The sequence below is a fragment of the Neopelma chrysocephalum genome, unplaced genomic scaffold (assembly GCF_003984885.1).
Source record: "Neopelma chrysocephalum unplaced genomic scaffold, ASM398488v2 Primary Assembly neopelma1_96598, whole genome shotgun sequence".
Lineage (NCBI taxonomy): Eukaryota > Metazoa > Chordata > Aves > Passeriformes > Pipridae > Neopelma > Neopelma chrysocephalum.
In genome coordinates, this window is record NW_020925243.1 from 287725 (window position 1) to 300703 (window position 12979).

Sequence of the window (12979 nt, forward strand, 5' to 3'; positions counted from 1 at the left end):
AGGGTGCACTCGATCCCTCTGTCTATGTCATTAATGAAGATATTAAATAACACTGGTCCTAATATGGACCCTTGACCACTTGTCACTGATGCCCATTGGGACTCTGAGCCCTTGACCACTACCCTCTGGATGTGACCATCCTACCAATTCCTAATCCACCTAACAGTCCATCTGTTGAATCCATCACTCTCCAATTTGGAGAGAAGTATATTGTGGGGGACTGTGTCAAAAGCTTTACAGAAGTCCAGATAGATGACATCTGTAGCCCTTCCCTTGTTCACTGATGTAGTTACTCCATCATAGAAAGCCACTAGATTGTTCAAACAGGATTTTCCCTTGGTGAAACCGTGCTGGCTGTCTCAAATCACCTCCCTACCCTCCATGTCCCTTACCATAGCTTCTAGGAGGATCTGTGCCATGATCTTCCCAGGCACAGAGGTGAGGCTGACAGGTCAGTAGTTCCCAGGGTCATGCTTTCTTCCCTTTTTAAAGATGGGTACTATGTTTCCCTTTTTCCAGTCACCTGGGACTTCCCCTGACTGCCATGACTTTTCAAATATCATGAAGAGTGGCTTGGCAACTACATCAGCCAATTACCTCAGGACTCTGGGATGCATCTCATTGGGTCCCATAGACTTATGTACATTCAGGTTCCTCAAGTGGTCATGAATCTGATCTTTGCTTACAGTGGGAGGGACTGTGCTCTCCCATTTCCCATCCTGATGTTCATCCACTCGAGAGGTGTGGGAAGAGAGGTTGCATACAGTGATTCTGGCATGGATCGAGTTCAAAGGTGCCTGTGTCTCTGCTTGTGTACCTCTGTCCAAGTGTTGCTTTGGGGATCCCCCAGTTATCTTGATAACAGAAATAAATTTACTCTTTGCATTCTAGCCATGAGTTTGTGATTGTCCCATCTGCTTGCCTGTGTCAACTCACACACTCTCTCAGGGCAGTACACAGAGTCACCTCAAGTGTTCCTGCTCCTAAGGTTTGCAGTTTGTTTCTGGTGAACTATTGCCATCTGTTATGACTTGTCCCAGGGGACAAGGGTAACCCAGGTTCTTGTTAATAGATCCCTTGGGGCATATTAGAGTGAAATGACACTGAATGATCGATGTTTGTAAATATATATATATGTAGGGCTTATTTTAAGGCAATTTTGTTGCAAAGGAAAGCAGGTATGTAAACACTTTGGATATTATTATTCATGGTAATATACCAATACGGACCCTTGGTGGCCTAGTGGTTAGGATGCAGGACTCTCACCGCTGTGACCCAGGTTCGATTCCCCGGTCCCCCGGGCAGATGGAGCTCGTTAGCCCTGTGAGGCCATCCATCTATGAGAAGGCCACTCTAAACAAACCTACATCCTGAGGACCTCACTGCCATTGTCCAAGCTCACTTGGCCCCGGCAGATGAACCTTAGGATTAAAGGGTGGGCTCAGTTCAGCGCATGCTGTGTCTCACCTAAAAAATCCATTGCGCAGGCTGGAAAGGTAAAAGACCTTTCCCAAAATCTTCGTTCTCGAAGACTGACCATTATTAATATACCAATACGAAAACATTGCAATATGGAAGCATAAAAATATCACCCAAGGACATGTATAAGGGAAAAGAAAGAGAGAGAAAGGATAAGAGTAGAAAGATTCATAATCACCACCCATGGATCTACAATGAGCCTTGATTGTTGCACCATTGGTCAAAGCGATGATCTTGATCAGTCGGGGGTGAGGGGGGAAGAAGCCCACAAAATACGAAGTCCAGTGCCTTAATATATGTTCCAGTTTTTTGTGGAAAGCCTTGGCACCTCTCCTGAGAAGGTGGGGGGGCTTTACTCTGGTGGAAGGCCTTCAGAAAATGACTCTGGGGGCATTGAGTCTTTAATGGTTTATGGTACATTCCATGACATGACAGTTGCCCTCCCAGACTTTCCTGGGGGAGGAGGGGGAGTTTTGCAACCCAGTGGTTTGTCGTGGGTTGACCTTGGCCGGATTCTAGGCACCCACTAAAGTCGCTTTGAGCTGGGAGAGGTCACACAGGCAAGACAGACTCAACATGGGGTTAATACTAAAATTTATTACTAATAGGATAAGATCTAAAGAGTGAGAAATAAAACAGTCTTAAACACACTTTCCACCCACCCCTCCTTCCTTCCATGTTCTCCCTCCTCCCCCCGCGGCAGGGGAGGGAGACAAGTCCACCCCTCGGGCAACAGGTCTTCCAAATCTGCTGTCCCGTAGGTCACTCTTCCATGGGCTGCAGGGGGACAGCCTGCTTCACCATGGTCCTCACCATGAATTACAGGGGGGGGCCACAGCTCTGAGTCCTTCCCCTGCTCTGTGGGGTCCCTCTCACAGGTAGCAGTCCTTGAGGGACCTCTCCAACATGGGTCCATCCTTCAGGCAGTAGTTCTTCCATATCTACTGTCCCGAGGGTTGGACGGCTGGCCGCGCCGCGTTGGACGTCAGTCACACCGGGCCACACTACAACGGCTGGCTGCGCTGTGCTGCCGCCAGCGGGGATTGTGCCCTCGTGGGAGAGGAGAGGAAGAACTTCGGAGCGCACAGAGGTTTGCCAGTCCAATTTGGGGGAGGGAAAGGGTGTCAGGTGGGCCGTGGGGGTCCCCGGATCGGCGGGAGGGCGGGTAGGGCAGTCCTGTATGGAGTGTCACAGGTGAGCAGTGCGAGGGAAGATCTGTGGTAACACGGTGGGGGGAGGATAAGGTCAGGGTGGATAGTGGGTTCTTTTGGGGGGTTGGGGGGTTTTGGCTGGTCTGGGGCCATGGTAGATACCTGAGCCCCAGGTGGGTGTGGGAACTGGAACTGTTTGCTTTTGGCTCACCTGTGGCTACTGCCCAGGAACGGTTTGTTTTTGGATCTATAGCATCCTGAAAGGGTGGTCAGGACAAAGGAATGTTCCTGGGTATATACCTGGGATTGAGTATAGGTGGGTGGCAGAAAAGTAGGGAGTGAAAGGCTTGCCCTAACCGTTTTAGTGGGGAAGAAGCCTGTGTGCCCCTTTGCGGTTGAGAGCTATGCTGGCAATGCTACATGCCTTCGGCAGGGTCTCCCATGCCAGACAGGTCAAAACCGAAGGGTCAGATAAAATGTGTCCATGGGCAAGATGAGCTCGCTAGCCTTCTGGCAGTCATCCTAGAAGAAGGATAAGTCTAATTCCAAACCAAGGCAGATGGAGTTCACTTAGCCCTGTAAGGTCATCCATCTAAGAGAAAGATACTCCAATTAAACCTATGTCCTAAAGACCTCGCTGCCACCGTCCAAGCTCACTAGGCCCTGGCAGATGAAGTTTAGGATTAAAGGGTGGGTCCAGTTCTGCGCATGCGTGTCTCACCTAAAAAATCCACTGCACAGGCTCGAAGGTTATACCCACATTTGTAAAGCCCTGTAGCAACAGGCAAGGGTCGAAACAGCAGGTGATAAGGTGCACTGGAAGCCGCAGACCCAACCCTGCATGCAGGCGGTTCAGGACTTTGGTCACCTGAGACTGACCCCGGAGACGACAGTCTCTTTCAGCAGCATCCTGAATGACCAAGCAGCCTTTTTCAAGGAGAGCACTGCTTGCTCCACATGGAGAGGGGCCTAGAAAAGGTGACCTAACCAAAGCTCATCTCCACCCTTCACCCGGTTGGTTAACTGCGGCCAAAGGGCATCTTCTAATTGTGGTCACACAAAGATTAAGAGACAAAGGCATACACCCGCCTTCAAAGGTGTACCCAAATTGACACTCGCATGCTGGAACATCAGCACCATGTGGATAGTGGACGTCCTGAGCGTCGCTCTGTCCTAATTGCCCACGAACTGTCATGTCTCAACATCGACATCGCTGCTCTCAGTGAAGTTTGTCTCCATGAGGAAGGCAGCCTTAGAGAACATGGTGCCGGTTACACACTCTTTTGGTCAGGTAAACCCAGAACTGAAAGGCATCTCTCAGGAGTTGGCTTCATGATTAAAAACTCTATTGTCCCTAAACTCGAAAATCTGCCGACAGGTCATTCTGATTGCATTATCTCCTTACACCTTCCACTACACAACAAACAACATGTGGTCCTCTTTAGTATATATACCCCAACTCTCCAAACTGACCCTGCCGAAAAAGATAAATTTTATACCGACCTGCACCGCCTTACCCAAAAGGTTCCTGCAGATGATAAGATCATTATCCTTGGTGATTTCAATGTCAGAGTAGGAAAAAATTTTGAAGCCTGGAAAGGAATATTAGGCAAGCATGGTGTTGGAAAATGCAACGATAATGGTCACCTTCTGCTAGAGTTTTGTGCGGAGCAGCAGCTCACCATGGCCAACACTATCTTTCAGCAGAAAAATAGTCTGAAGACAACCTGGATGCATCCTAGATCCAAGCATTGGCACCTCATTGATTACGTCTTGGTGTGACAGATGTTCATCATACCCGCAGAATGCCAAACAGACCATTGACTTGTGCGCTGTAAACTTAACTTCAACCTTAAGTTCAAACCTAAAAGGGGCAGTATCCCAAGAAGGAGACTCCAAGTTAACGATCTTTAATCAGCTAAAGTGAGAGACAGCTTTCAGGTAAACCTTCAAACTAGGCTCGAAGTTCATTCCATAGATCCCTCTCCTGAATCACTTTGGCAACATATTAAAAATGGCATCCTGCAGTCCTCTGAAGAATCCTTAGGGTTCTCCTTCAAGAAGAACAAGGACTGGTTTGATGAAAACAATCAAGAGATCCAGGAATTGTTGAGGAAGAAGAGAACTGCTCACCAAGCACACCTTGCTCAGTCATCTTGTCATGTAGGAAAAGCAGCCTTTCGTCTCGCATGCAGCAAGCTCCAACAGAAACTTCGTGACATCCAGAACAAGTGGTGGATCAGTCTAGCGGGAAAAATTCAATTATGCACAGATATGGGTGATCACAGAGGATTCTATGAGGCCTTAAAGACAGCATACGGGCCTACATACCAGGTCCAAAGCCCTCTACTCAGCGCAGATGGTCAAATGCTTCTCACAAATAAAACCTCCATTCTGAATCAATGGTCTAAACACTTTCAGACTCTTTTCAGTACTAACCATGTAGTTCAAGACTCACCAATTCAGTCCATCACACAGCAACCAGTGAAGAATGAATTGGATATTGCCCCTACTATGGGAGAAACTCTTAAGGCCATACAGCAGGTGAAAATTGGCAAGGCAACTGGGGTTGATGGAATTCCACCTGAAGTCTGGAAACACGGGGGTCAAGCACTCCATGCTAAATTCCACGAGTTTGTGGTGCGCTGTTGGGAACTAGGCGAACTACCATCAGACCTTCGTGATGCAGTCATCATCACCTTGTATAAGAAGAAGGGAGATAAATCAGACTGCTCTAACTACTGGGGTATTACTCTGCTCTCCATTGCTGGCAAGATCCTGGCAAGAATACTTTTGAACAGATTAATACCTGCTATAGCAGAAGAACTTCTTCCTGAAAGCCAACATGGTTTCAGAGCCAATAGGAGTACCACAGACATGGTATTTGTTCTCAGACAACTGCAAGAGAAGTGTAGGGAACAGAACAAAGGTCTTTATGTAACCTTTGTTGATCTCACCAAGGCTTTTGATACTGTGAGCAGAAAAGGTCTTTGGCAGATTTTGGAACGTTTAGGTTGTCCCCCCAAGTTCCTTAAAATTATCACCTTACTTCATGAGGATCAGATATGGCGATGCACTTTCTGAGCCCTTTCTAATATCCAGTGGTGTGAAACAAGGCTGCGTTCTTGCACCAACCCTATTCACAATCTTTTTCAGCATGATGCTCCAAAGGGCCAGGGCAGACCTCGATGAAGAAGATGGTATCTACATTCGATATCTTACTGATGGAAGCCTATTAAACCTAAGGCGACTGAAGGCCCATACTAAGACCTTAAATCATCTTGTCCGGGAGCAGCTTTACACTGATGACAACGCCCTCGTCACTCACACAGAAGCAGCTCTGCAGCATTTAACATCCTGCTTTGCAGACGCTGCTGAGCTCTTTGGGCTGGAAGTCAGCTTAAAGAAGACTGAAGTTCTCTATCAACCTGCACCTCAGGAAGTCTTCCATCATCCCCATATCACCATTGGCCAATCAGAGCTCAAATCAGTCCAGCAGTTTAATTACCTAGGTAGCATCATGTCCTCGGACAGTAAGATTGATGGAGAGATAGACAACAGGTTAGCAAAGGCATATAGTGCCTTCAGAAAGCTTTATAAAAGAGTTTGGCAAAATAAACACTTGAAGAAAAGTACAAAGATCAGTGTTTACAGAGCCATTGTGCTGTCTACTCTTTTATACGGATGCGAATCATGGGTCATCTACTGCCACCACCTGCGACTCTTAGAACGCTTCCATCAACGCTGTCTCCGTACAATCCTAAACATCCACTGGTCAGATTATGTAACTAATACGTCTGTTCTAGAACAAGCAGCAGTCACAAGTATTGAGGCCATGTTGCTGAGAACACAGTTGCATTGGGCAGGACACATCTCCAGGATGAAGGACCACTGCCTCCCTAAGATCTTGCTTTATGGTGAACTTGCCACTGGCTGCCGCAAGAGAGGAGCCCTGAAGAGAAGATACAAGGACTCCCTGAAACAACATCTCAGCCTTGGCCATATTGATCAACATAACTGGTCTACTCTGACCTCCAATCGGGAGGTTTGGAGGCACACTATCTATAATGCTGCTGATGCTTTTGAGAAAGCATGCAGGATCACTCTTGAGGAGAAAAGACAACGCAGAAAGAATCGTGTCTTGCAGAATATACCACATAAGGAGTCTTTCTGCTGTGTCTTTTGCAACCGGACATGCCTATCCCATATTGGCCTTTTTAGCCACCAGCGCGCTTGTAACAAATGTGGGTAGAGCCCTCTCCAAATCTTCGTTCGCGAAGCTTAGCCATGATGAGTCAGTAAACTATTTTTTGGGGTGATAGCCAGATGAAATAGGTCTAAGGGTCCACTTCCCGAGTTCCCAGAAGCCAGGATGTTCTCAAAAAAAGGCTCCATATCACTCCTTTCTTTCTGTTTAATCCTTTTATCAGTTTCTGGGAATGTCTCCCCAGGTACAGGAGTTTTTCCAGGAAACCATCAAGATCCTTTTTCTTCTTTTGTGTGGTCTTATCTATCAGCTTACAGGCAGTTTCCCAGGAGGTCCCATCCACTAATTCCTTAAAGAAATTAAAGTTTGCTTTCCTAAAATTCAGAGTCCTGACTCTACTCTTCACCTGGCCCATATCCTTCAAGATCATGATTTCCAGAAGGACATGATCACTGAAGGCCAGGTTGCCACCAGTCTTGACATCCCTAATTAGTTCTTCAGTGTTGGTAAGCAACAGATCCAGTCTCCTGGACTGCTTACAGCTTGCTTAGTTGTTTTTCCAGCAGATGTCAGGGTGATTGAAGACCCCCATCTGGATCAGAGCCTGCAAGCATGATGCTTCCTGTAGTTTTAATAGGACTGCTTTGTCAACAGGCTCCCCTTGATCAGGCAGCCTGTAGTAAACACCAACCACCAAGGTTTCCTTTGCTGGTTTGGTCCCTAATTTTTACCCATAAATCTTTTCTAGTGTCCTACCCTGGCTCTGCACCCCCTTATATAGCTTACTGACACTCCTTAGCAATGAAATCACCCTGTAGCAAGTCCCTTGTGAACCCAGCTTTCTTTAAGGTATGAGAACACACCTGGCTGTGAGGGGAGGCTGCTGTCAAGACCCTGAGTGCACTAATAGTGATAGTGATAATGATCTTGACCAACCTCATCTCGGGCCTCACCCACACCCTCTGACCATAGGCTCAGGAGTATTGCTGGTCACTTCCTCAGCTTCATTATAGGTGTACCTGTCTCCTTCTCTGTCACAGCTGTGTCTGCCTACGAGCCCTGTTATCTGGATCCTGATGTATGCACTGATTTCCCAGCTTGTCTTTGGACTTGTTTCATCTCTATGGACTTGTTTGGCAATCACTGCACTGTGACTGACCCTTGTTACCATCACTGGTCCTGATCCTGTCTTGCAGATTGACTTCCCAGCTTGACCTTGGATCTGATTTGTCATTCCAAACTTATCTGACAATCTGGACTCTCACTTGATTCTGGCTGCCATTCCCAAGTCTACCCTGCTCACTTCATTTGGATACAGTGGGACTGGGCCCTGGCTAGTGGAGCCCCTGCCCTGACAGCTGTGTTATGCTTGGCTCCTGACTGCCTATCCCTCAGGGAGCAACTGGCTTTCATTGCTGTAGTAGAAGCAGGGAAATATTATCAACGATTTACCCCAAACAACAGAATAGTTTTGGTGTGCTCAAAGAAACAGCCAAACTATACAAGCAAGATGTGATTATCCAAAAGTGGCCAGAAGTACCTGGAACAAGTAAACTGAGCATCAACAACAGTGCATTTTGAACAGGCTAATAATCGACAAGGTGTTCTCTACCTAATTATATAACTAAGGACACTTAAGGGTAACAGAGAGTACCTGAAAAAACTCCTAGGAAGGCAGGGCTACGACACTGCACCAGGATCTACAAACTCTAGGGAACTCTGGAAGAAAAAAAGAGGTCAGGGAACCTCATAACCCTTCCCCAGGACTCCCCTATGCACAACTGGAACCACCATGCTTACATGCCTGATTTCTCTCCTGGACTATGTCCTCTGTCACAGGACAAGAAGGTCAGGTAAGGAACAGCTATGCTGACCCTCCTGATCTTTCTCCCTCACTATGCTGCCTCCCTTGTGGGATAGGGTAATTTGTAAAATTGTACATATTTGTGACTGGAGTGTCTTGGTATCAAAATCTATTTAACCTTTACGCTATGTGCTGAAGACACTCTCAGAGGAAGGCACTTGTTTTGAACCAGGGCTGGGAGAGAGAAAGAGAGAGTTTTCTCTGGATCTCAGTCAGAAAGGCCCGAATACAAAAAGAATAATAAAATAGCTGTTTTAATAAGGTAGATAAAAGAGAAATATAGATAGTGAATAAAATTTATGTCTATACAGATGCTGGGAGCCCCTAATTTGTGCAGCATCATATGGACCCCAGATAGTTTTTCCCATGGCACACTGTGCAAAACCTGTATGTGGTGAGTTTCTTCCTTTTTGGTCTTTCAACCCATAATTTCTTACAAAAAAAGCAACTTTATTCATAAAGAATATTCTCATGAAAAATTCTTACTGCACCATTAGATAAAGACAAGGCAAATCACCAATACCAAGCAGGAGCTGCCTGCAGTCTACTCTGTTACAATTTGCTGACTGAATTTATCCTGCATCCAAAAAATTTGTGCAGCACAACACAGGCCTGAAGGCCACACTGTATGTGCAGCACAATGCAGCACAGTACAAGCCTAGGCTTATTCTGGTTAACCGTTACGTAGATCACTAACTCTTCAATGTACAGTGGTCTCCTTGTTTGGATCACTATATTTCACCCTTTGATCCACATAAAATTTAACTTTCTCAAAGGTATAGGTAAAAATTTTATTAATAACATATGGGTTTCTCAAACCCTAAGTACAAGGCCCAATACAGTGGACATGGTTTGCTCAAAATCAGTAACTCCTTAAATATAATGTGTTCTGCAAGGCTCCCAATACACTCCACCCATTGATCTTGATCACAACTTTGTTTGTTTGCTACCAATTAAAGAGCCATTTTATTATGCATATTAACAAGCTGCTGTAGTGGGTTGACCTTGGCTGGACACCAAGTGCCCACCAAGCCACTCTATCACTCCCCAGCCGTAAAGGGGAGAGAGAATAAGATGGAAAATGATTCGTAGGTTGAGATAAGGCAGTTTACTAAAGAAAAAAGCAAAAGTTTGCTTGCGCACAAGCGAAGCAGAAAATAACAAGGTTTATTCTCTACTTCCCATCAGTAAGCAATGTCTGACTGATGTCCCAGAAAACAGGACTTCAGCACGAGGAGTAGTTTCTCAGCAGACAGCCATTGGAAACAACAAATGCCCTTCCCTTCCTCCTCCTTTCCTTAGCTTTTATATCTGAGCTGTTGTCATATGGTGTGGAATAACCCTTTGGTCAGTTTGGGTCAGCTGACCTGGTTGTGTCCCCTCCCAGAATCTTGCCCTTGATTGGGGAAGGAATGCTACAGTACTGATGCTGTGCTCAGCAGTAGCCAAAACACTGATGTGTTATCAACACCCTTCTAGCTACCACTGTAAAGCACAGCACTGTGAGGGCTGATATGGGGAAATGAACTCCATCTCAGACAATACAGCTGCTTAGCAAGGCAAATAGTATGGGTATACAGGGAAGTCATAACAATAGTAAATAGAAAGCAACAGAGTAGTTGCAAGCAGTACAGTCACAGAACGACAGAATTAACTAGGTTGGAAAAGACCTCTGAGATCATCAAGTTCAACCTTTGACCTAACACCACCTTGCTTACTAGACCACGGCACTAAGTGCCACATCCAGTCTCTGCTTAAATACCTCCAGGGGCTGTGAATCCACCACCTCCCTGGTGTGAGATCCTGGATCCAAATCTCACTGAATTATTGATATGGGTCCAAACCAACTCACTATGAGTGTGTGCATGTGGGGAAGGGCTGGGCCTAGACCTGCAGGAACGTAGTAAGGCCTGCACATAAGGCCTGCAGCCCATGCAGAGCACATGGCCTAACTGAAGGCCCTGCAGCCAGCTGACGGTCAAGGCAGAGCTGCCTGGTAGCCCACCCACACTGTGCCCCTGCAGCCTGTGACTTGCTACAGCACAACTCACTCTAGCCTGGAAGGCCCTGACTAGATATCCTGCCTGGGAGGGAAAACTGAACTTTATAAATACACGAGACTCCTTCTCTCTTCTCCCTCTCCAGCCAGCACCATGTGAACCATCGAATCTTGTCGGTAACTATTCTCCTCTCCTTCTCTCTTTCTTCTTTCTTTTTAATCTGTTTTCTTTTATTCTTTTCCTTCTCTTGTGGGTAACTTAAAACCAATGAATTGTGTTTTACTAAAGCCGGTATATGGATTGTTTTAGTGTGTGTTTCCTGTGGAATGGGTTTTTGTGCTGAATGTTTTAGTGAAATGCTCTTTTCTTGGTTGTATTTTACTCCTGTAAAAATCTTTTGCCAAAACATCTTATTTTTCTCACTAAATTAAAAAGAATTTCTCTTAGAGAAGAGTGGGTGACTCTTTCTCCAGATGCTAATTAGAGGTTATAATAAACTAAAAGGCTTTTAAAAAGTCTTAAATAAAGAATGCAACTGCTCTGGGCAGATTATAGCTTAATCCGGAGCGCAACATCTGGGCAACCCATTCCAATGTCTTATCACTCTCTCTGTAAACAATTTCTTCCTAATGTCTAACCTAAACCTCCCCTGGCACAGCTTAAGACTGTGCCCTCTTGTCCTACTGCTAGTTGCCTGGGAGAAGAGACCGACCCCAACCTCACTACAACCTCCTTTCAGGTACTTGTAGAGAGTGATGAGGTCTCCCCTGAGCCTCCTCTTCTCCAGGCTAAACAACCCCAACTCCCTCAGCTGCTCCTCATAGGACTTGTGCTCCAGTCCCTTCACCAGCCTCGTTGCTCTTCTTTGGGCATGCTCCAGCACCTCAACGTCCTTCCTAAATTGAAGGGCCCAGAACTGGACACAATACTCCAGGTGCGGACTCACCAGTTGTAGTGGTTTGAACCAGGTTTTCCCCCTGAAACTAGGAAAATGGTAACCCCCAGGGGGTGGTGACCCTTGGGGTTTGACCCAATCAGTGCTCCTGCAAAATATAAACATATCTCTGGAGACTGGAAAAGAAGCAGTGGTACTTGTTAGAAGAAGAGGTGGCCATGTTGTGAGGGCCACGAGGAAGGGGCTCAGGGAGCCCTTGGGGCCTCCGGCCCACCCCCAGCCCCCGGCTGGGGGGCTATGTGGACTTGGAATGGTGTTGAACTGAACTAAGTGCCTGTGGCTGAGAAGTTGGAGGAGTTTTCTCCACTGTGAGTGGGCGACGGAGCAGCAGGGACAGCAGCGTCCGAAGAGCAGTGGCAAAGAGCCAACTGATAAGGACCAAGAAAGCAGACAGAAAAACTCCTGCAAGGAAAGAGAGAAAAGAACCAGCAGCAGAAAGCAGGACAAGAGAACCGAGCCAGCAGCAGGAACAGAGTTTCGGGGTAAGAACTAAATAACCAAAACCCCCAAACTCCCTAGAGACCCCTCCGAGGAAGAGGAGGGGGTGGTGGACTGAGAGGAGTCCTAAAGTGCAGTATGCACTGAGAGATAAGCAAGAAGCTCATGGCGTCCTGAGAGCTAAAGCCAGGATGGCCAAAGGAATGTGTGTGTGTGGGGTGACCTTGGCCCCCCCCCCACTGCTGCCAGGCTTCAGAGAAGCTGGCAGCCATCTTTGAGTCAGAGCATGGGAGCTCTGTGAAGGGGCTTGATTTCCCCTGAGGATACCAGACCGTCACGAAGACCCCTGTGCTTCGTGATATGACCGTGATGACGCGACCTTGTCTGGGGTTACGCAGCCCATGGAAAGACCCCCGTTTGAAGACGGGGGCCGAGAGAGGTTTGGAAGCCTCCCTCGTGTGTGCTGGCAGACAGCCAGCAACTGCTTCTGCCTGGAAGAGGAGAGCCTGCTGCCTAGAGAGACCTGCTGCTGAGAGACTGGAAGGGGGTCTTTTCTTCTTCTTCTCTCCTGGACTTTTATTTGGAGGGAGAAGAGATTTGGCCCATTGTAAATATTATTGTCATGGTAGAGATAGATATAGAGTTAAGATTATATGCAGTGTATTATAGTATTTATTTATGTGTACAGTCTTGTAATATATTCCTTTCCCCCCATATTGAGTCTTGTGTTTTTGTCTGGAAAACCCATCTCACATGGGGTTGAGATGTGGGAGGGGGCTAGGAATCAGAATTGGATTTTGAGGCTGTTCAAACCATGACACCAGTGCTGAGTACAGGGGCACTTCCCCGGTCCTGCTGGCCACACTATTCCTGATACAGGCCAGG

General features: G+C 46.8%; 1 long non-coding RNA gene across 1 annotated transcript; it reads left to right on the top strand.

Moving 5' to 3' along the window:
* The first annotated feature begins 7328 nt into the window (after positions 1–7328).
* On the top strand, positions 7329–10897 carry LOC113981502. The gene is made up of 3 exons (XR_003538441.1): positions 7329–7339; positions 10673–10678; positions 10821–10897. It is a non-coding gene; the product is annotated as an uncharacterized LOC113981502 (long non-coding RNA).
* The last annotated feature ends 2082 nt before the right edge of the window (positions 10898–12979 follow it).